Below are 23,235 nucleotides of genomic sequence, written 5' to 3'. Positions count from 1 at the left end.
GATTTTTCAGGTTTATCCTTGGAGATTTTTTGTTGTTGTTTTACTTTTATTAAATCAGCAAGTTAAATGTTTTAGTAAATCACTTCACGATTTTTGTAAGAATTTTTCTGCCATTTAGTGCATTGAAATATGATTTTTTTTCTTTTTTAAAAAATATCATTTAAAGAACCATATAAACAACAAACTCAATATATTATATCTTGGTTTATCCTCTTTCCGAGCATTAGTTCTGTTGATAATGTTAATGTACATCTCAATCTTTTACCTTTTTTGCATACAGAATAGACTGTAGCTTAGTTTAATTACTTTTCTAAACATTCCTGGCTTGGAAAGCGGTAAGTCTACGGATTTACAACACTAAAATCAGGTGTTTGGTTCCCCTTTGTGGACTCGGCAGATAGTCCAATCAGAATAGCGTGTCAATTAATTACTTTTCCAAACACTTTATTAACAAATATAAATATGAATATTTTTCTTGTCTTTTTTGTTACCTTTTTATTATAAAATATTGGGTTAGGTTCAGTATATGTAGAATACATTATCAGCTAATTTAACTGCATTTTCCAAATATGTTGATTTACAATGTTATATTTTAGGGCATTGGAACTAAGACAGTGCCAACAAACTTCACAGGGAAACCAGAATCCAGATTTGGTTTTGCAGTTGCTAGTGCTGGTGATCTTAACACAGACGGTTTCTCTGGTGAGTTAGTGCGAGTACATGTTGACTTAGAGATTGAAATGAAAACTGTAGAAGCTTTCATAAAATCAGTTAGAAATCTAAGAATATTTATCTCTGTTTCTAGTTTTTAAGAAAGGTATTTGATCTTTACGTAGGTATAAAATAGCCAAAACATAAACTTATTACTAGTTTAAATATATATTTATCAGTAAATATTTACTGCAGATCTAGCCGTGGGTGCACCCTATGAAAATAATGGAGTGGTTTACATCTATTTGGGATCAACTGGTGGAATGATTACAGAGCCTTCCCAGGTGAGTTACTTTAGAACTTATGAGTTGCAACTTATTTTAGTTAAAAGTGTAGCTTATTTAAAGTGACATTAACATAGCAGATAAACTAATATAACCTACAAATGAAGCTTAGTAAAATTGAAACTACAAATTTTGTTTGTTAATTTGAGTTTAATGAACAATGTGAATTGAATGTATTTTTCTTTGTATTACACTAACATTTAAATATTAAGATAATGAGTTTTTTTAATGACAAGAAACTTTTAATATTTATTTGGCAGAGAGAAAAGTAGAAATCAGCTTTGCAATGTAATAAAAATCTTATTAACATTAAATATTTGTATTTTAACAAATTTAATATCAATGTAATACTTTTTGTTTGTTCGTATAATGAACATTCTTTTCTTTCAGATTATTCAAGCATCTGATTTTCCTGAGCAGGCATTATCACGTACCAGTTTTGCAACTTTTGGTTATTCCATTTCAGGTGGTTTAGATCTTGATCAGAATGGTTACCCTGATCTCTTGATCGGGAGCTATGAAAGTGATACTGTGAGTCTGTTATTGTAAGTATGAAAGGTGAAGCCATATTTTAATTTCAAAATCTTTTGTTTGTTGTTATCAAAAAATATTACATACCAATCTAACCATGTTTGACATTTTGATCAATAATACAGAAGCCAGTGCAGGTATATGATAAAGATCTGTTTAGCTTGATATCCATAGGATTAGTGTACAGATAGAAAATAAATTTCCATTTAAATAAAGTTTGGTACTTATGGTATATCTGTACCAAGGCATATTGTAGTAAAACTATTTTAGGTTATTTGATAATGACTGCAGGCTAGCTTCTTTACTGTGGTTTGATAAAAACAACAGAACAGTGTGTTGTAGCAGATGATGTGAACTAAGTTAACTGCTTATGAATGGAGTAAGATTAAAACTCATCTGAAACAGATTTTTATTTTGATCAGTGGTGATGAGAAAACCCACTTATAGAGAAAAATATATCTGTAAAAACGGCTGGTTTGGGTTGAGAAAATTTTTTATGTAGAGGAGTGAACAATGATTCGACATATATGGTATGCAGCAGTATATGGTTTTGTGATTTTTTAATTCATGGGATATATTTACTTTAAAAAATCATGAAACCATATACTGATGCATACCATATATTCCCAAAATCAGCAGAAAAATAATAAACATTTGGCAAAAACTAGTAACAAAATATGACATTCCAGGTAATAAAATTTATTCAAAACCAGGCACAAAACTAAGGTCTATGCTGTGTAGAAACTACACTGACAAACACCACACCAATATTATTTATAAAATACAATGTGATAACTGTCATGACTTCTATATTGGAGAAACAAGTTGAAAAATGGAAACCAGATTCAAAGAACACACAGTCACCTTCACACGTTTTCGAACACTGCAAATCAAATAAACACAACATAACCAAAGAAAACACTCAAATACTAAATAAAGAAACAAACTTAAACAAATGCAAAATTAAAGAAGCCTTACTTATACAACAACTCAAGCCCAAAATAAACCAATACAAAGGAACACCTTTATACCTATATTAAAACATATAATCAAACATCGAAGCACGCCCTCTACATTTTACACTCAGTTACACAACCGCCTTCAAATATGTGGTCAGCTATCGGTCAGTTACCTCTTTCTTTCTTTGTAAATCTGACGATGACTGAAGAAGGCTGAAACGTTGTTCGCTCCTCTACATAAAAAATGTTCTCAACCCAAACCAGCCATTTTTAAATGTATATTTTTATTTTAAAGTTGCCATATTTTTTAGTCAAATATTATCCTGTAATTTCCTCAACTATATGGATTACACTGTAACAAAGACTGGCTAATTTCTGGTAAAAACATAAATAACTAAGATACTCGTTAAATTTATGATCAACTAATCAGAATGTTATTACAAAATTTTTAAACAGGGGACGACCAATCATAGATGTTATTACAACAGTAGAGGGAAATCTAAAGAACATTGATGCAACTAAACCAGGTTGTGCTGCAGACCCCACCTCAACCTTAGTTTGGTGAGTATTGTTTGTATGTTTAACTTGGATAGAACCATGAGGAGGTGCCCAGCATGGCCAGGTGGTTAGGGTGCTCGACTCATAATTTGAAGATCATGGGTTCAAATCCCCATCACACCAAACATGCTCGCCCTTTCAGCTATGGGGGTGCTCTTATGTGACTGTCAATTCCACTATTCATTGATAAAAGAATAGCCCAAGATTTAGATGGTGATTACTAGCTGCCTTCTTTCTAGTCTTACACTGCTAAATTAGGCATGGCTGGCACTGATAGTTCTTGTGTAGCTTTGTGTGAAAATTCACAACAAACAAAAAAATTAAATACTACTATTTGTGGGTTTTATGTTTTCAACTGAATTTTGAAATTTCAGTCCTACTATAAAAACACTGTTATAACAAAAAATAATCATTACGTACTTGAGATGATAAAAAAAATAGTTTATATTTTTCTTATTTCTGTTAACAGTTTATTGATTGCTGATAATGAACAAAGTATTTCCCAGAATGTGTCATGAAATACTTAATATTTTTCATCAGTGAACTCTCAACTCAGTAATAATTCAAAGAAATTTCAGTGATAGTAAAAATGCTTTTTTGGTCTTCCAGTTTTTCCTTCAAAGCATGTTTCAAGTTCAATTCTTCAGTTCTTTCTCATGGAACGAGGATTAAGATAAAGTACCGTATTGAAGCTGAACCAAGAAGGAAATTTTATCGTGTTTATTTCCAGGCAGTTAAAGATTCTGAAACACCCAACATCGTAGAAAAAGATGTTATATTTCAAGGGGAATCTCTAGGATCCTTGAAATGTTCTACAGAAGTGGTCTATCTTAGGGTAGGTTATGGTAACTTTAGAATATTTGGTGAAAATGGTTTAGGTTTGTATACCTATACAACTATTACAGATTATCTATTTATAAAGCAGTTCAAGACTTTTTTTTTTCAGTGTGTTTGAATAAATATTCATATTGGAGATGCAGTCGATATATTGTTTCTCCTTGGCTTAAATATCAGCAAGTTTGGCTTCTTCTGATTCCAAAATAATAATTTTCAAAGCATTTTTCTTTTAATTTTGAAACTAGAATTGAAATAATTAGGTATTTTTTTCTATTTGCATATCAAAAATTAACTTGCAGTTTTTGAGTTTTATGTATTTATACTATGTGAATATGTGATTTCATACATTCTGTTTTCAAGTTTCAAATCAAAACATTACATGAAGCCTAGATTCAGAATTACTTTTCTTTATTATACATACTAATTTACTGCTTTTATTATTATTACCCTTGTGTTTGAAATTGAATAAATTTTAGGTTTTAATTCTGGGAGTAATTTAAAGTTTTTATTTTTAGGACAAAAGTGACATTCAAAATCCCATTAACTTTAAGTTGACTTACACACTAATTCAAAATGAACCTAAGATGCCTGACGAAGGTGAAAGCCTACCAAATGTCAACCTTTATCCAATTTTAAATCAGCAAGAAGCATCTAAAAACTTCCAGGTAAAAAAAAAATACTAATAGTTAATTTTTATTTATTATTTGTATATTTTTATTATTGTTCTTTGTCAAGCTTTTAAATAATAGATGTTTGAATATAATTAAGTATCAGTGCCTTTCATGGCCTTGCATGACATGACAGTGATAGCATTTGACTTGTGATGGATAAGTCATAAGATTGAATCCCATTACAAAACATGTTTACCCTTTCAACTCTGGAAGCATTATAATTTCTTGGGCAATCCCACTATTTGTTGTTAAGAGTTGGTGGAGGATAGTGTTGATTAGCCACTTTTTCTCTAGTCCTTTATTTCAAAATCAAGGATATCCAGCAGAAATAACCCTAGAGTAGATTAGAGCAGAACTCAACCAAACAAGCAGTGAATGCACATTTGTATACATTTTCAATATGCAAATGAGCAAGCAGCACTCACTTATTGTTTAAGTTTGAAGTGTCTTAATGCTCAAATGTTTTGATAATTATTAAAGTTAGTGTTAAATCAGAGTACATATATTTTGTATTTATGTGCTTACAAGAGCCACACTTGACAATCTGAAATATTACTTTCATTTTTTATGCCATTCTTCATCTATTGTGACCTTTCACACAGTGTGTTACTTAAATTGTTACTCTGTACCTCATACTGCAGTAAAGGTAATTATGACCCTTAAAGATATGAATTACCAACTACATATTTGGTATATTCTTCTTTTGATTACATAATTGTGTGGCTACAAAGAACTAATGTTTGTATTTTATCTGTTAGGCTACTTTCATGAAAAACTGCGGTAGTGACGATATTTGTCAGAGCGATCTTGAGTTTGACGTAGAATTCAGTTTACCCAAGTAAGTACTCTGAATTTTTAATTAGGGATATGAGGGTGGAATATATAAGCTATACCAACAGTGTTGTTCAATAAATTTCTGTAAACATCACTATTAAGTAATTAATGTCAATTCAGTCTGTTTGTATGTGTTTTTTCCTGAGCATAATTCCCATTTTATGAATATTGTTAAAACATTTTGATTCTAAGCTTTTATTGTATTATGCAAAACAAAATATGGATGCTTATAGTTTATTTTTCAGTCTGGTCTTAAGTTTTAAGAATTTAGTATTCTTAGAATATTCTGTAAGTTTATAGGAAAAAAAAGTAGGCTTAGTATTTAGAATGTTAGACTGTGGATGGAAGGTCCAAAGTTTTAGTTACGATAAGCAGTTTTAATACAATTTTGACTTTAGTCAAGAAAAAAACTATTTTTGTATAATCTTGCGCAAATATCTTGTGCCTTCTCATATGTGTTTTATGGATTTAACACTCACTACAAAAACAAATTAACTGAAAAGCAAAATATATGTGCTATATTGAAAATATATAATTATTATTTTATCTGTAATATGTGTAACTCAGTTTATTGAAGTGCATACTTTGAATGAAGTTTATGTAATCCACAAAATATATGAAACTTCGAATACTTAATTATTTTTTGTAAATTTTATAATAAATTATTGACAACTTCATCCTCTTAAAACTTAAAATTTTCATTCTTTTTTGAAGAAGTTATAATGAAAGTAAAGTGCAACGTAATACTGTACGACAGAGTATTTGAATGTGTTGGCAGAGAATGCAAAGATTACCTGGAGAACTGAAGTTTATACAAGGTCTGAACATGAGGATCAGGGGTCTCTGCACCTTAGAAAATGTGGCGTTTATGTCCTTCAAATTGAGCAGTTCCTAAAATATTCATGATAAACTCAGAGACACAGACGTGTTGTATGACAAGATTAAAATTACTAAAATATATTAACCTGGATCTAATAGGCAGAGACTTGAGGGGCATCTGATGCCTTCCCTCACTCCTAATTTTTCTGCCTGTGGAATTTTGTCAAACATCTGATACATAGGAGCCAACATTCCTTGATTACATTCAACGTAAACAGTTTGTGTTTATCTTACAAGCTAAACAGAATTAAGTAGGATACACAGTTCAATAGAATGAAATAAACATGTTTTGTAATGTTGTATGAAAAATTTTAACAGAACCATCTACTTTTATGCATGTGTATAAAAAAAAAAAAAAACGAAGTTGTTAAGGTGCATTGAAATATTACTTTCTATTTTTGTTTTTATTCTTTTAATGTGATACCAAAATGAACAAAATGTTAAGGAAAGTGAACAACATAAGGAGAGATAGGTTAAACAGTCTGTCTTTTATCTGCATGTAAAAACTCAAACATGGAGAAGTTATATTATGACAGAGTGTGGAATTACGTTTTTTTAAACTCTTGAATGTTGAATACAACAGGTACCAAAACCCCTTTTGTTCCATTTTCTCAACAAGCAGATGTCAAGAGGGAAAGAGGAAAATAGTTTTGTTTTCTTTAACCAGAAAAATGTTTTTTAATGGATTGATATGTTTGTTTAGTGTTACCTAACAGGATAAGAAAAAACAGTTTTTTGGTAGTTTCAAAAATGTAATTTTTTTTTTTTGACTAACTCAACATTTATTATTCTAAACATGCATTTTCTGATCTTTCTTTTCAGAGAAAATGGACGTCTGGTGTTATTCCTAGGTGAAGAATACCTAAATATGACACTGAAAGTAGAAAACAAACTAGAACCTGCTTTTGAAGCCAAGGCATACATTTCTCATCCTGCAACTGTCAGTTATATAGGACGAATAGTTATAGTAAGTACAGCTGCATGGAGTTTACCACTGAGTTATAATTTTCGTTGCCTTGGACTGTTACCTGCTGTTGTTATATTTACTCCATTAAAGATGATCCATTACATGCGTGTGTGTGTTAACATTCATCACACGGTTGGCTGTTATGATTGCCATAATGTTTTGTATAATAACTGAAAACTGTCTGGTGTATTTAATTTGACTATTAACAAAAGTTGTTTTTTAACATTGATAGTACATAAATTACTCTGTTTCCTCCCAGTGTTAGAAACAGTTTAGCTTGAATCGTTAGAACTTTGTTGCTTGACATTGGCTACTTTGTTTTAGAATTTTTACCTGAAAAAGCTTGTAAAAAAAAAAAAAGATCCTGAAGTTAGGCACCATTTTTCTCTTGTATACTTTATCTTTGAATTTAAAGATACCAATATTTAATCGGTTAAATGAGCCAGATTTTAACTTCCACTAAGCAGGGCTTGTAATTAGCTTTTACTGAGGTAATTAGGGATTTAATAACAGAATGAAGAAAGAGGAATGTTATGTAACATTGTCCTCTAGAGATTCCCTCCCCCCCTTAATGGGTACATTCAGCTAGTGTTATTTGAAAAGGAACCATAATGTACCTTATTGTTAGTTGTGGTAGGTGGTTCAACTAAAGTTGACCAATGAACTAAACCTTTATGTACATGGACAGGTGATTTGTGGAAACTGTTTTTTCTTTTTATTTTCACAACTTTGAAGTTGTTACCCTGTAAAATATAGGAATTCTGTTCAGGTATTACTGACTGCAAAAAATATGGCAAAAATATGGAATTTTGAAAGCAAATCTGAGGAAAACAGTTTTTGAAAATAAAACAATACGTAGCTGTGATGAAAATTATTGCTTGGATTCAATTGAAATTTGAGCTTTAGATGTATATTTTAATCACTGTTGATAAAGTACATTTTATAAAGGACTTAATACCTCTGTCAAACATTTTCTTAGGAGAAATACTACAAAATGTTTACCTGTTTGTGAATTTATCCTAAGGTGTTTCTTCTTGAGTGTCAGACTGTCTTGGAAGCATAGTATTAAGATTTTACTTTCCTAAAAGAATTAAAGTAACTTGATCTTCTGTAATTAGTTTTTATTCTCAGTACACACTATTTAATTTGTTAACAAAAGTTGTTTTTTAACATTGATAATATATAAATTACTCTGCTCCTCCCAATGTTAGAAACAGTTAGTCTAGTTTGAATCATTAGAACTTTGTTGGTTGGCATAAAGAAGTCCACATATTTATATACATAATGTTCTATAACAAAAATTCTAAGTTGAAATGCTGATTACAGCGGTGTAGTAACTTCATGAAAAAAGTTATTGTTGTAACAAGCATCTTTCAATTTGTAAATATTATTTTAGGGTTTAGAATGACAATTATCATATCCTTAATTCTGTTTTAGTGCTTAGATCTGTTATTTTGTGTTTTAGAAAGGTGGAGATGTAATTTGCACACCAGAAAATAAGTTATTGATTTGTGAATTGGGTCACCCCTTTACTGAAAAAGTAAGTAAACAATTAATGTGTTTCTTATTCTTTAAATTTATAAATATTATTTCTGGCAGTTTTTATTTTATTTTAAAATTTAATATGAGAAAGTACGTATAAACAAATCTTGACAGTAGCTATAAATATATATATATATACATTAAGTGTATGCATGTATTTTTTGTGACTTCATTTTGCATATGGCTATACTTGTACGTTGACTTACTCGTGGCTGTTTAGAGACCCCCCATGAAGAATTTGTACATTCTCAAATACACTATAAAGTACCCTCCTAAATATTTTTTCTTTAAACATCTTTATTATAAAGTGTTTCAGAATGTATGCACAAAGACATCAAGCTGTGTTTAATTTAAACTTAGGATATATTTTAAGATATGAAATAGTTTCACATGGACTGCTTCTATACTCTCTATTTTGAAGATGTCATTTTGGATCCTCTACTGAGTTCTTCATTAGGGGTAGTCTGTGTGAAATTGAGGCAGCATATGTGATGTATTTTTGTGTCTCAAATAGATTTTTATGTATTTAAACTTGTTGAGTTTATTTTTAATTGTATTATTTGTGCGCATTGACAACATGCCAATTTATTCATGTGAAAGATCATAGTGATGTCGTAACATATTTTCACAGCAAAAGTTTCTTTAAACATATTGGTATAGGAGGTGTAGTTGTCTACTCTCTAGTTCTTTAACTAGAAAAAATATGAACGTCTGAAACTTCTTTATTATTGTAACTTTTGATTCACTAATATTACTTTTAACAATATTTACAATCATAATGGTATCAGTTTTATTATTAATTAAAGATATATTCTGAAAAAAAGCATATATTTGTGTGTAATATATAATGCTGAAGGATATTTATAGTTTATATAGTTTATTTAATAAGAATATTCTGATGCTAAGTGTTCTAAGCTTTGAGATTATTGTTTATTATAATATTATGTTTTTTGTTTTTTTCAGGCTGAAATTCAGTTGCGATTTAGTCCTCGAGTCCTTGATGCAGACACTAGTCTGCAATTTAAAATTTTAGTTAATACGTAAGTGTGAACAAATATTATTTTATTAGAGTTTTGTTTGTTTACTTAAGTATAAGCATTGTATTTTTTGTGTGTGTATAAAGTTAGGGAAACATATCAGTTGTAAATGGATCACATAATTGTGAAGTTAGGGACAACATTATATGCTATCAGTATGATTTCTTTTGGAAAGTAGAGATAAAATAATAACTACTTTTCTTTAGCTAGATATGTTTCTAAGTAGTGTCACATGCATTGGTAAATTTAGCAACAACATTATATGCTTTTAGTAAAACATTTGAAAATGGAGATAATACAATAGCTGTTTTTTAGCTTGTTGTGATTTTATGTAAAAATATTTTATGATGAAATTTTGCTTTATCTGTTTTAATTCTAGCCGTTTTATTACAGAAATATTCATATTAATGTATGTACCAAATCATCAAAATACATTCATGCATTACTCTCTTAGCTGTGTGTGTGTATATGTATATATTACAAATCTTTAAAATTGTTTTTATCAATCACGGTCTTTTTTGCTCTATAGATCCAGCAAGGATATTAGCCCTCAAGATCCTATTATAAAAGATATATCTATTATAAGGGTAGCCCAACTTGAATTGCGTGGGTGAGTATTGACATGTATATCCATGACTTGTCCTTACCCATTAAATGTGTGACATTTGTTTTGTTATCTTTAACTTTTCAGGTTGCTCCTGAAATAATGGTAACAACTTACCAAGGACTAAAATACAACATTCTCTAAGGAGTTTTAGAAACACACACACCAAAATTGTAACATTAAAATAGAATAGAACAGTTTATGAATATGTTACAAAATTAGCAATGACAAAATGTTATATAAAAGTATTAATTTAAAATGTACGGAAACTAAAGGAAGGAATTATTTTAAACAGAAAAGCATAAATATAAAAAGAAATAAGTTGAATAAATAATTTAACATGAAATAAGCGACTTTGATTTCTAATATTTTCAAGTATATCGGAGCCTGAACAGGTGTTTTATAGTGGAGAAATTAAAGGAGAGACAGCAATGCAAAAGGAAGATGATATTGGAAGTTCTGTCCGGCATGTCTACTCAGTAGGTTTTATTATATACTTTTCTTTATTGTCTGGTGATACTGCTATTTTGTTAAATAATTGTTTTTTTATGTTTTATCATGTTCTGTGTGTTGAGTATTTTTGTGAAATCTTAAATGTTTGTACAGCTACTGAATAATTAGAACATTCTTATTATGTCTATAAGAAAGCATCTGTTATCAGAAATGTATATATTTAAGTTTCTGGTATTTAAATAGGTTTAACACTATATGTCTGATGTGTTAAAAAAACAAAGGAAAGGAAAAACACACCAGTAATATATATATATGTGTGTGTGTGTGTATATATATATATATATATATACATACACTATCTTAGAATGCATAGTGTAGGTATATGGGATTTGCTAAAATGTGTTCAAATACTCGTTGTAAATAACACTGTTTGCAAGTTTGACAAGAGATAAAGTAATTATAATTATTTCAAGTTGTTATATATTTGGTAGTCTTAATAAGAGATATATAACACTGACTGCATTTATTGTATGAAAATTGTTTTATACTGTTTTCAATTAAAATTAATACAGCAGTAAATACACAATAAATGGTTATTAAAAACAAGGAAATGTCATCTTGGCTTAAACTACCCAGAACTACAAAACATTCGTCTAGTACCTTATTATTTCTAGAGCTGGACTAGCTTCTCTGTCACTCCTAAAGACAGCATCACAGGATACCAAAACATATGTAGAGTCTTCTAGGGAAGTCCCTGTTTTTAATTGTTTATTGTGGAATAACGTATTCATTTTAATAGTAAATATATTTTGCACAAGTGTCGTTTTAAATCATTTACTTTTTATACTGTTTGGATATTTTTGTCCTATGTTCAGTTATCTTTAAAAATGTCTTAGATTAACTTTTTATTATTCTTCTGGAATTTTTTAAAGAATGTAATGAATACTGAAAGATAGAAGAAGGCTTGCTTTCAATCTTCATGTTATTCCATTGATTGTTAAAAGTTTTCTAAATGAAACATCAGGGGAAAAAAACACTGATTTTGTGGCAGTTCTTTTTTACTATTATTTTCTTAAAACATCTGTTCTGAATTTTTATAAATCGTGTAATCGATACCAAAATTTCAAGATAAACTATTTTCATGTATCAGTAGTGATTTCCTTTACGTTGGTTTGAAAATGTGCTTTGTATAAGAATGATCTCTCCAAACACTGAAATTTATGTGTAGCATTTTTCTTGATTAATTAATTTATTTTAACACTGTACTAAAGTTTAAACTTTGTTTTTATATATTAGCTGTATAATGACGGACCTTCTAGAGTGAGGCGGGTAGACGTGGTTATCTCGTGGCCTTACGAGATAGAAAATGAAAAGAAGCATGGCAAGTGGTTGCTCTACATGGTTGGTGTTCCAACGGTAGGTTTCTCGTAATCATTTGTTTTTGCAATTTCAAATATTTGACTTAAGAGACAAAATTTTATTCAAAAAGTGCATAAATCATTGTTGGTATTATGTTGATGTAGTATTTGTGTTGAAAATAATGAGATATTGAGCTAGAAATTGTTTTAAAAAGGCAGTGAACATAACTTGTGTAAAACAATAAGGCAGTAATAAACATTTTAATTTCAAGTTTCCAAATGTACATCAAAACAACAATGCAAGATAATTATTTTATTATAAGTTAGGACTTTCACAGTACAGAAGAATATTTTTTGGAATAGCTATTATGATCACTGTTGCAATCTTATCAAGTACACAATAATGTTCTAAAACACATTCTTCCTAACTTTAAAAGCTGTAACTTTTAACAAAACAATATTTATAAGCAGTGAATAAACAAATAATGAACCTCTTAATGTAAGATAATGTAGTGTGATATAACCAACAGGAGGGGGTGGTTCATTATCTTAAAATTTGGGGTGAATAAAACAGAGAATCATGGCGAATTTCTCCGGCACTGATTTAAGGGGACAGACTCGGTAAATTAAAAGGGATTTACATTATTTAGCTATTTTTATTTATGGTTCATATTTTTATGTTAATACTTGTACATGATTGTGAAATAAGTATTTTTGTAGATGTGTCTTAATGTTTAGTTTTCAAGGGGAATTGCTAGGCAGATTGAAATTGTTGTTTTAGTGGGAAACATAATCTTAGATATTCTTATACATATGTAGCTGTTATCAATAATTTTAAGGTATATTGTTCTGTGTAAAACATAAACGTAATAATAAGACTTGGTGTAAAGTCATATTTCAGTTTATGGTAATATTTAACTGATCAAAGACCAAGTTTTCATAAGTTATTTGACCTAGTACTACTCACCCTTAATTACTAATTGTAATTTATGTAGTGGGATTAAACAAGCCAGTTTTAAAATAGTGTTTAATTGGTTAACCACTTAATGTTAGTGTCATTAATATTAAGTGACTTAATTTTAGGTTAGTGGACAAGGTGCTTGTGTAATGTCGGAGAAACAAGTCAACCCTTTGGATATTGAGGTGAGTACACTACCAGTCCTAGTTTATTCTTTACATATATATTTTGTAAGTGTGCATATTTGTGTTCATCTTTCTTTGCTAAAATTTCCAAATAAGAGGTGTTGGTTGGTGTATAATTTATAAGTTTATTTAGAGTGAGAATCATACGGAAAATAATGACACAACTGTATATGATTGCACAATAAATAAAGATAAAAATAACAAAGTTCAAATATTTTATAAAATTATATTTTAAGACAAGCACAGATAAAAGTAATAAAAATTCCATTTTCCAGAAATTGTGGATGGATACAGGTCCACCCTCTATTTTAAGAATTTAATACAACTAATGCAATACAAATCAGGAGAATAAGGAAGAATATAACTGGACTGTTTAAAAGTGTTCGAGTTTTGGGTCCTGCCTGAAAACCATTACAACTTTTTTGTGATCCTGTGTGACAACTCCTTAATCAGAATTAAACTTGAGTGGTGTAGCATAACATTCAGTCCGAGTCATCTTAAATTTCCCACTGTACTATAATTACGTAGATTGAGGTTCATAAAGTTTGTTATATTACTTTGATTGTTCAACCTGAATTAAAGTAACCTATATTTTAATAGTCACCTTCTTTTATTTTACCATTCCAGTAAGATTTGTGTCCTTTATAGATTGTTTGCTTTTAGAAGAATGTAGAATTTCTCAAACGTCATGAAAAGTAGTATTACGTTTTAAGTCTCGATACCTATAGTTCTAACTATAAATATACTTAATACAGATTTCTTAGAACACTTATTAATTCTATTTTGCATCCTATTACTGATTTACTACTTAAAATCCTTGAATATCTTATGTAGCTTATTATCTCAACTTTAATATGTTTATTTCCTTGCACAGTAATACTACAAGTGTTTTAAATCATTTAGGTTAATGAAGACGATATTTCAAATGATCTTGACATCCATCCTATTGACCAACGTCGTCGACGTAAACGAACTACACGGATAGAACCAAAGAGTGAGAGAATAGATGGAAAGTCAACAAAAGTTGTTTATTTGGTATGCCTTTCAGTTTGTGTCTATTATATTCTTGAGTATTCTGTTGTGTAGATAATATTTCATAACCTTTGTGATCTGAGACATTTTTAGAAAAATGTTAGTTGTGAGAAGGATATAAGCTTTTTGAGATGAATTTTAAGTATTGGAGGATTTCACATTTCTTCAGTGCATCTCCAAGTGAACCAGACATGCATGGTATTCCTCCTGCATGATCAGTGTATCTACAAACGAACCAGACGTGTATGGTATTCCTCTTGCAGGATTAGTGTATCTCCAAATGAACCAGACGTGTATGGTATTCCTCCTGCAGGATCAGTGTATCTCCAAATGAACCAGACGTGTATGGTATTCCTCCTGCAGGATCAGTGCATCTCCAAATGAACCAGACGTGTATGGTATTCCTCCTGCAGGATCAGTGCATCTCCAAGTGAACTAGACATGCATGGTATTCCTCCTGCAGGATCAGTGTATCTACAAACGAACCAGACGTGTATGGTATTCCTCTTGCAGGATTAGTGTATCTCCAAATGAACCAGACGTGTATGGTATTCCTCTTGCAGGATTAGTGTATCTCCAAATGAACCAGACGTGTATGGTATTCCTCCTGCAGGATCAGCGTATCTCCAAATGAACCAGACGTGTATGGTATTCCTCCTGCAGGATCAGCGTATCTCCAAGCGAACCAGACGTATATGGTATTCCTCCTGCAGAATCAGCGTAACTCCAAGCGAACCAGACATGTATGGTATTCCTCCTGCAGGATCAGCGTAACTCCAAGCGAACCAGACGTGTATGGTATTCCTCCTGCAGGATCAGCGTATCTCCAAGCGAACCAGACGTGTATGGTATTCCTCCTGCAGGATCAGCGTTTCTCCAAGCGAACCAGACGTGTATGGTATTCCTCCTGCAGGATCAGCGATCTCCAGCGAACCAGGCGTGTATGGTATTCCTCCTGCAGGATCAGCGTATCTCCAAGCGAACCAGACGTGTATGGTATTCCTCCTGCAGGATCAGCGTATCTCCAAGCGAACCAGACGTGTATGGTATTCCTCCTGCAGGATCAGCGTTTCTCCAAGCGAACCAGACGTGTATGGTATTCCTCCTGCAGGATCAGCGTTTCTCCAAGCGAACCAGACGTGTATGGTATTCCTCCTGCAGGATCAGCGTTTCTCCAAGCAAACCAGGCGTGTATGGTATTCCTCCTGCAGGATCAGCGTTTCTCCAAGCAAACCAGACGTGTATGGTATTCCTCCTGCAGGATCAGCGTTTCTCCAAGCAAACCAGACGTGTATGGTATTCCTCCTGCAGGATCAGCGTTTCTCCAAGCGAACCAGACGTGTATGGTATTCCTCCTGCAGGATCAGCGTTTCTCCAAGCGAACCAGACGTGTATGGTATTCCTCCTGCAGGATCAGCGTTTCTCCAAGCGAACCAGACGTGTATGGTATTCCTCCTGCAGGATCAGTGTATCTGCAAGCGAACCAGACGTGTATGGTATTTAAATGCTATTAATGTAAACGTAGAGCACAATTCTCTTACAAAAGGTAAACGGTTTTAACCATTAGTCTCACTATATAACTAAGGTCCTAACGTCCGGTCAAGTTTTCGAACAACCATCACTGAACATTCTCGTTCTTTCAGCGGTGGGGGCGTTAAAGTGTCACGATCAATCCCACTATTCATTGGTAAAAAGAGTAGCCCAGAAGTTGGTGGTAGGTGGTGGTGATGACTAGTTACCTTCCCTCTAGTGTTACACTGCTAAATTAGAGACGGCTAGTGCAGATTATCCTCGTGCAGCTTTGTGCAAAATTCAAAACAAACAAAACCAATCGTAAATATAAGTTGTGAACATGTGGAATCAAGCAGTGAACTAGTAGTGTTTGTTGCTTATTTTTAGTTCATGTAGTATAAAAGCAGTGAATGTTTGAAATTGATAATGCCCAAATTAATTTTTTTTTGTTTTCACATTTCTGGCTTCTAAAACTGACTTCTAAATTTAGTATTTCATTTGTAGTTTTATTTTGTAGATGATATAAGATGAAGTATTGGGTAGAGTATCTTAAAGATTTAGTGATTTCATTTACCCTCATAAAAAATGCGAGTTGTTGGACTGAAATGGTTAATATCAGGTTTCTCCTATTCAGTTGCATCAAGTATTGTATTATTAGTAGTGATTTATGTATGAGAAACTGGCTTTCAAGCTAAATAAATTGGATATGAAAGGTATATTTAGGATAGTAGCATTTCATAGTAAATGATAAATTTGTTTTAAAATTCTCCTTTTTTCTTAATGACTTGGAGAATGGCTATTAAAAAATAATAATAATTTAGGACTGTGAAGAAGGAACAGCCAAGTGTTTCACGTTTGTCTGCACGTTACTGAACGTAGAAGCTAAGTCAACCTCTTTGATAAAGATACGTGCGCGTCTGTGGAACAGTAGTTTAGTAGAGGTATGTTGCAATGAGTTAAGAAATACATTCACAATGTATAATTTGATATTGTTTGAAAAATATTAATGAATTAAAACTTGTTCTTTGATTTATCAGATAATGTGATAGTGTTAAAACTGTGTTAAAAATAGAAAGCTTAAAGTATGAATTTTACATAGATACCATAAGAAATTTTAATTTTGAAAGTGTTAAGTCAATTTTTAAAGATTAAAATAGTTATGTATATATGTTTCTGTGGACAAAACTTTTCAAATTATTTTTAAAAGTATATTTCTCACTATGTTTGCAGCACAGACGTGTGTGTGTGTGTGTGTATATGTATATGTATGTATGTATGTATGTATTTATAGTAATAATGGCTTTTATTTCAGGATTATTCAGATGTGGACTTAGTCAGTATTAAATCCAGAGGTCACATTGATACTAGTTCACTCCAAGGCATTCGAAATGATCCAGAGCTTGATAAAGCATTTGTAAGTTTAACCTCTTTGATTATATGATTTCTTAATTTACAAAAGTGAACCACTCAGGATTCTTCAGAACACAGAAATCTTCTATTTTAGTCTCCTCCATCATACAGTTTCAGAATTCAGTTTGAAGTTACATCTTTATCGATTGAACCAGTTATGATAAGGAATTTTTGTGTTTAAGGATAACCTTAGCATGTTTCCTTGAAAAGCTGATTTTAACTGGAAACATTTCTTGAGAAGCACGTAATGTGTTTGCTGGAAAGGAGGAATTGGGAGATCTTGACTGGGAATATCTCTTGGGAATCATGTTGTACTGTATTTGTAAAAAACATTATTAAAAAAAAAATGTTTTCTTTCTTGTTTGGGATGTTCTGAAATGGGATAAAAAACAACCATTCTTGTCTGACAAGAAATTGTTTACACATCTTAATGAGACCCCAGGACTATAACTCTTCATTCTATTCATTACAGTTCATTAATAATAAATTATTTTATTAACAACAAAACTGATGGTTGACAAATCTGAAGGTATATGAACTTCTCATGATACGAGTAAACTCTTTCGTTTGAACTGTTAAATTGAAAATATTATTCTACAAGTATAGCGTATTTTATTTTTACCATGGATAAAGTTCTATTTCAAATACTAAGTCTGATAAAAGTTAGAATCAATAGGAAGTGTAATTTTTTATTTCTATTAATATATTATTATTTACATTATTGAGCAAAAAATACACGTGTTGTTTAAAAAATTGAAAAGACACAAACTAATGCTAAGATTACGTAAGAATTGCATGGAAAGTTCTTATCTATCCATACTTAAATGTGATAAAAATGAACTTATGTGAAGAACAACCATTACAAACGTTCAATGGTTACAGTTTCAATTAATAGACAGAAACTTGCTCGTATGTCCTTTATAAGCTTGAGTCTCTTTATTTTTCGTTTTAAATTTCTTAAACAACTTTGAAAGTATTTTCAAGTGCATTGTTTAATGAATTAAGTTTATTATCACACATCAGATTAAAGAAATAGAACTTTGTACATTTGAAATGTGTAATGGTTATGAATAAATGAAGACCAACTATTTCTAACTACACTAATGTTAATTCTAACAGGCTGAAACTAAGGCATACCCAGAGATCTCTCTGATTGGTGTTAAAGGAGGTGTACCATGGTGGGTCATTCTTTTGGCTGTGCTTGGTGGCCTTATACTCCTCATTGCTCTGATTATTATATTATTCAAGGTGAGGTTTTTTAATATTGTATGTTAACTGATTTTTCTAACCATATGAAATTATAATAATTCGTGATGATGAGAAACCCACTTGAAGTAAAAATGTATCTCGGGACATCTGGTATGGGTATTAACATTTTTACTAATAAAGCAGAGAACAATGTTTAGACCTTCTTGGGTCATCTTCAGGTTGACAAGACCTGAGATATATAAATTATAATAATGACCACCACGGGGAATTTTTTGTTTTTTTTAATCTGTTTGAAATAGTCTTAAAAAACTTTTAGTAACATATATTAAAAATGTAAAAATAGCTGGTATGAGTTGAGAAAATTTTTATGTGAACCTGACGATGACCGAAGAGGGTCGAAACGTTGTTCGCTCCTCTACATAAAATTTTTCTGAACCCATATCAGCCGTTTTTACATATATATTTTTCTCTACAAATGGGTTTTCTCGTCATCACGGATTAATAACATATGTTGTTGGATAGCTACGATTTTAGTCTGATACTGAAAAATCTAACAAATTTTTCTCTATCTTCATAGTGTGGGTTTTTCAAGAGGAAACGTCCAGGCTATGAACCAGCACCACTAGATGAAAAAGAAACTAATAATATCTAAACAGTGATGCCTAGTGAAATGGAAAACACAAGCAGTGATATAGTAAATACTTTTTTAGGTTTTTTTGCTGTTGTTTTTGTGAATGTTTGACAAAGTGACCACTGCTAAAGAAGAACGTTGGTCTACCTCAGATCAAACTGGAAGGCTATTTAATTTACAAGACAAGCACAGAAAGGACAGCTATTATAAATACTTTGGCAAGTTTGGCCACTATCTGTGCATGCAAGACATGGCCTGTATGTACAGAAAAAGATAGGATTATACGGGGTGGGGGGCTGTGGGTATGTTGTCCTGGTCCTTTCCTCATGTTTTTAAAATAGATTTTATGTCATTGTGATGTTTTCAACAAGTTTAATGTTTTGTGAACTTTTCTCAAACTGTGCTAACAAAATAACGAACGTTAATTTGTACAGCGGTCATTCGTGTTGTTACGGTGAAGATATTTGTAAATCATCATTTGTGTAAGATTACTTTGATACCTTTAATTTTACTGAGAATTTTAGTTTTTGCATTGAATACTACACAGTTATTGGATCAAAATTAGTGGTAAATGTTATTAAAATTAAGTATGCTAAATGTATACAAAAAACATTACTCGTTAAAAAATATATATATATTTGAAAACAATTACGTATGTATTTAACTTCTTTTTTGGTAAGGTTTTAAAAGTAGAATATTTTATGAAGCTGTTAATAAACGTGGAATGATAACACAAACCACGAACATTGTATTGTTGTTGTAAGAAGTGTTAGAGCTGAGTTTGTCTCCCAAAGAGAGAAGGAAAATGTTCCAACAAATACGAGGATGCAACTCCTACAGTGCTTTGTCTTGTCAAACTTTGAAAATAACAATGGTAATAAAATCTTAAAACCACATCTAGTTAATAGTTAAATAAAGAATGTGGTTTTAAGGTGATTCCTATAACCAACAGTGCCTTCTTTTCATTGGTAGATATATAAATTTTTCAGAACATTTTTAGAACTTGCCAATTCTAATAATTGTATTATGTTTCTGAAATATTTATTGTTATTGAAATGTGTCTGTAATGTTATGAAAAGAATATTGTGAGAGTGGAATAAAGAAAGATTAAAACAAAAACACGTTACTTCAAACAACAAGACAGCAAAAAATAAATACACTTTTGTTACAAGTCTTAATAAAATTTTCCATTTACAAGTTCCTGAGGAATATCTTTTTGTTTTTTACAGCATTTGAATTTGAAGTTTATTGTAAGGTTTAAATTCGTTATTTAAAACAAATATCAAGGTACAACATTTATTTTTTCAATCGGAAATATCTTCAACATCTTCATCCATGTTTTAATTTTGTATCACAATCAAGAAGGCATATTTTAACCCTTTAACGGCAGGAATATTGTAGGTAGAAGCATCGATTGATGATAGCCACCATTTAACAGTTAATGAAAGTCAGTCTCCACAGTAACCACCACCATGATAAAATGCCTTTTTTTTTTATGTTAGTTTTAAACTTCACTAAGATGTAGGTGATGGAGTGAAAAAAGCATCTGTGTGACTTTTATTATTTCCTCTGAAAATATATAAAGATAATGTAATGTATTTTCAGTTTTCTGAACCCATATCATGTTATTTATATTAAGATAACAATCGTTCTTTCTTAGATTGTTTATGCAGAATATTCTTGTTGAAACTTAGTTGAACACAACTGCCTGTTGTATAAACACAAGTATAGAAGATGAAGTTTCAAATCTTCAGGTTGAAGATGAAAGGCTTTCAAAATGTCATCTTCAATATGTGTGTTTCTACAACAGGCAGTTGTGTTCAACTAACTTTCAAAATGTCATCTTCAATATATGTGTTTCTACAACAGGCAGTTGTGTTCAACTAACTTTCAAAATGTCATCTTCAATATATGTGTTTCTACAACAGGCAGTTGTGTTCAACTAACTTTCAAAATGTCATCTTCAATATATGTGTTTCTACAACAGGCAGTTGCCATCCATTTAACTAAATTTCAAAATGTCATCTTCAATATATGTGTTTCTACAACAGGCAGTTGCCATCCATTTAACTAAATTTCAAAATGAGACTTCTGTTTATCTTGAATTACTAAAATATCTGTTGATGAAAAATTTTATGCTCTTGACTTACACAAAGTGCCTCTAAACACAGTTTTTTTTTTCACTAGTAAACTGAATCTTATGTTACTGACTCTTGTCATCCTTAAGTACACATATAGCAACTATGATAGTACTTTTTAAATTTGTTAGTTTAAATGTTTTCATCTCTGTGTTCCAGTAGTGAAGTAAAACCTTTACAGCTTATCCAAGCTGTTCTTAATTTGATAATTTAAAGTTTACTTTAATAATTGGTTTTAATAAAGGTACTTTTAGCTGGGGAACAACACTGTAGAATGTTTTTAGCTGCGTTTCTACATTTGTAGTGTTCTGGATGTTTTGAGTAGGATACTCACAATTATAAGTATCATTCTAGTATTCTCATTAAACATATTTATGTATTTTTTATACACCTTTTAATGCTACTATTAGTTATAAATCTGCAAAAATTATATATATAGGATTACCATAGACTTATTAAATACAGGTATATTTCAAGTTGTACTCTGTGTAGTAGAGCTTTCGTTGATAAGAAAACCTGAAATGTTTTGATAAAATGAATGAAAAAAGAGGTTAAATTATTTTTTGTATTCACATTTTCATGTTAACATGTAACATTTCAATACACAAACATTGTCTCTTAATGTTTGTCTTGTAGAATTCTTTTCATTTGTACGCCAATATTTTCATCCAGACAAATTTTGTTAAGCTGATCACTCTTCTGAGTTTTACATGTATAATGTGAACCGAAATTTTTAAGAAAGAGGTTTAAATTGATGTGTGTTTCTGTAAAGAAAATTCAAAACTTTGAAACATGGCTGTGTTACATGTTCTTTGCTGTAATTTTAAATGGTTGGTGCCGTAAACTTAAGAAGTATTGATCTTAGAGGATTTTGTTAGAATTTTTTTAATCAGTTTTTTCTTCTTCTGACAGAGTTCAATCTCTTTTTGTATTTTTATTTATTGAGGAAGTGATGTGAAAATTATAAGTTTTTACTTGCATAATAATTTATGGTGAAGAAATAATAACCATCTATGGAAATTCTATTTGAAATGTATTTTGCTAGTTTTTGTAAGATAAATTCCACAACCTATAACCAGTAAAGAAATATTTTAATCAGATGTTAAAGTTTAATACATGTGGGTTTTCTAATAATCTTGATTAGTGTTTTAGTAAGTTAAAAACAAATCAACATATAGCTGATTTCACGCTAGATTCTTACATGAATAAGTTGTGTATTTTGTTTGATATATTAGTAACTGATCTCAAAGACTGTTGTAATTTGAAAATAGTTTGATTAGTTTCCACTTATTTTGAGAATGAAATTTTTGCTGAATACCAGTAAAGATTGGTTTTCGTTATGGATTTTGTACAGAATCTCGTAAAATAACTTTTTAAAAAGGAGCAATAATCAGTGATGTCATTTAAAGGACGTAATTAATATTTTTGCTGTTTGTTTATTATTAATAGGGCACTTTTTTATCATTATACGCAAATACGTGAATCTGCCAAGTTTAAATTGTGGTTTCAAAGGTATGTAATGTAAATAAAAATGATACCTACGATGTGTTAGGCTTCTGTGAAAATATTGTAGGTAGCAAAGATATTGGACTTTCGCACGATCAGAGTCAATTTTTTTTGTGTTGATGTACGACTTTAAAGTTTTGTGTCTTGTTTTATGTAACATAGTAATAAGTTTATTCTAATTATGTACACTAATTATCCTAACTAGTAAATTGTTTCAGCGCAGAGCTATGCAATAAGCTATCTGCGCTCTGTCCACCGCCGGGAATGGAACTCAAGATTTTAGCGTCGTAAGTCCGCTAACCCACCGGGGGACAAAATTAAGATAACGTATGAAGTTGGTCATTTGGATAGATTGTACACTTTGTATTTCGTTATGATTATAATATTAATAATGTGGAATAAAATAGCCAATAGATGGTGCTAGTGTTA

At 30.8% G+C, this 23,235-nt stretch overlaps 1 pseudogene across 1 annotated transcript in view; it reads left to right on the top strand.

Moving 5' to 3' along the window:
- LOC143234347 (integrin alpha-PS1-like) overlaps positions 1-20,551 on the top strand; it is an 88,088-nt pseudogene extending 67,537 nt beyond the window's left edge. The window contains exons 8-26 of the transcript XR_013018633.1: positions 597-702; positions 907-995; positions 1,386-1,540; positions 2,942-3,046; positions 3,653-3,878; positions 4,396-4,545; positions 5,310-5,389; positions 7,087-7,231; positions 8,697-8,771; positions 9,737-9,813; positions 10,340-10,420; positions 10,791-10,893; positions 12,164-12,283; positions 13,309-13,368; positions 14,272-14,403; positions 16,734-16,853; positions 17,225-17,326; positions 18,442-18,570; positions 19,109-20,551. The product of XR_013018633.1 is annotated as an integrin alpha-PS1-like (transcript). The remainder of the gene's footprint in view (positions 1-596; positions 703-906; positions 996-1,385; positions 1,541-2,941; positions 3,047-3,652; positions 3,879-4,395; positions 4,546-5,309; positions 5,390-7,086; positions 7,232-8,696; positions 8,772-9,736; positions 9,814-10,339; positions 10,421-10,790; positions 10,894-12,163; positions 12,284-13,308; positions 13,369-14,271; positions 14,404-16,733; positions 16,854-17,224; positions 17,327-18,441; positions 18,571-19,108) is intronic.
- Positions 20,552-23,235: the final 2,684 nt, after the last annotated feature.

The sequence above is a fragment of the Tachypleus tridentatus genome, chromosome 12 (genome assembly GCF_004210375.1).
Source record: "Tachypleus tridentatus isolate NWPU-2018 chromosome 12, ASM421037v1, whole genome shotgun sequence".
In the NCBI taxonomy this organism is placed as follows: domain Eukaryota; kingdom Metazoa; phylum Arthropoda; class Merostomata; order Xiphosura; family Limulidae; genus Tachypleus; species Tachypleus tridentatus.
This window is presented reverse-complemented; position numbering and strand designations above follow the sequence as displayed.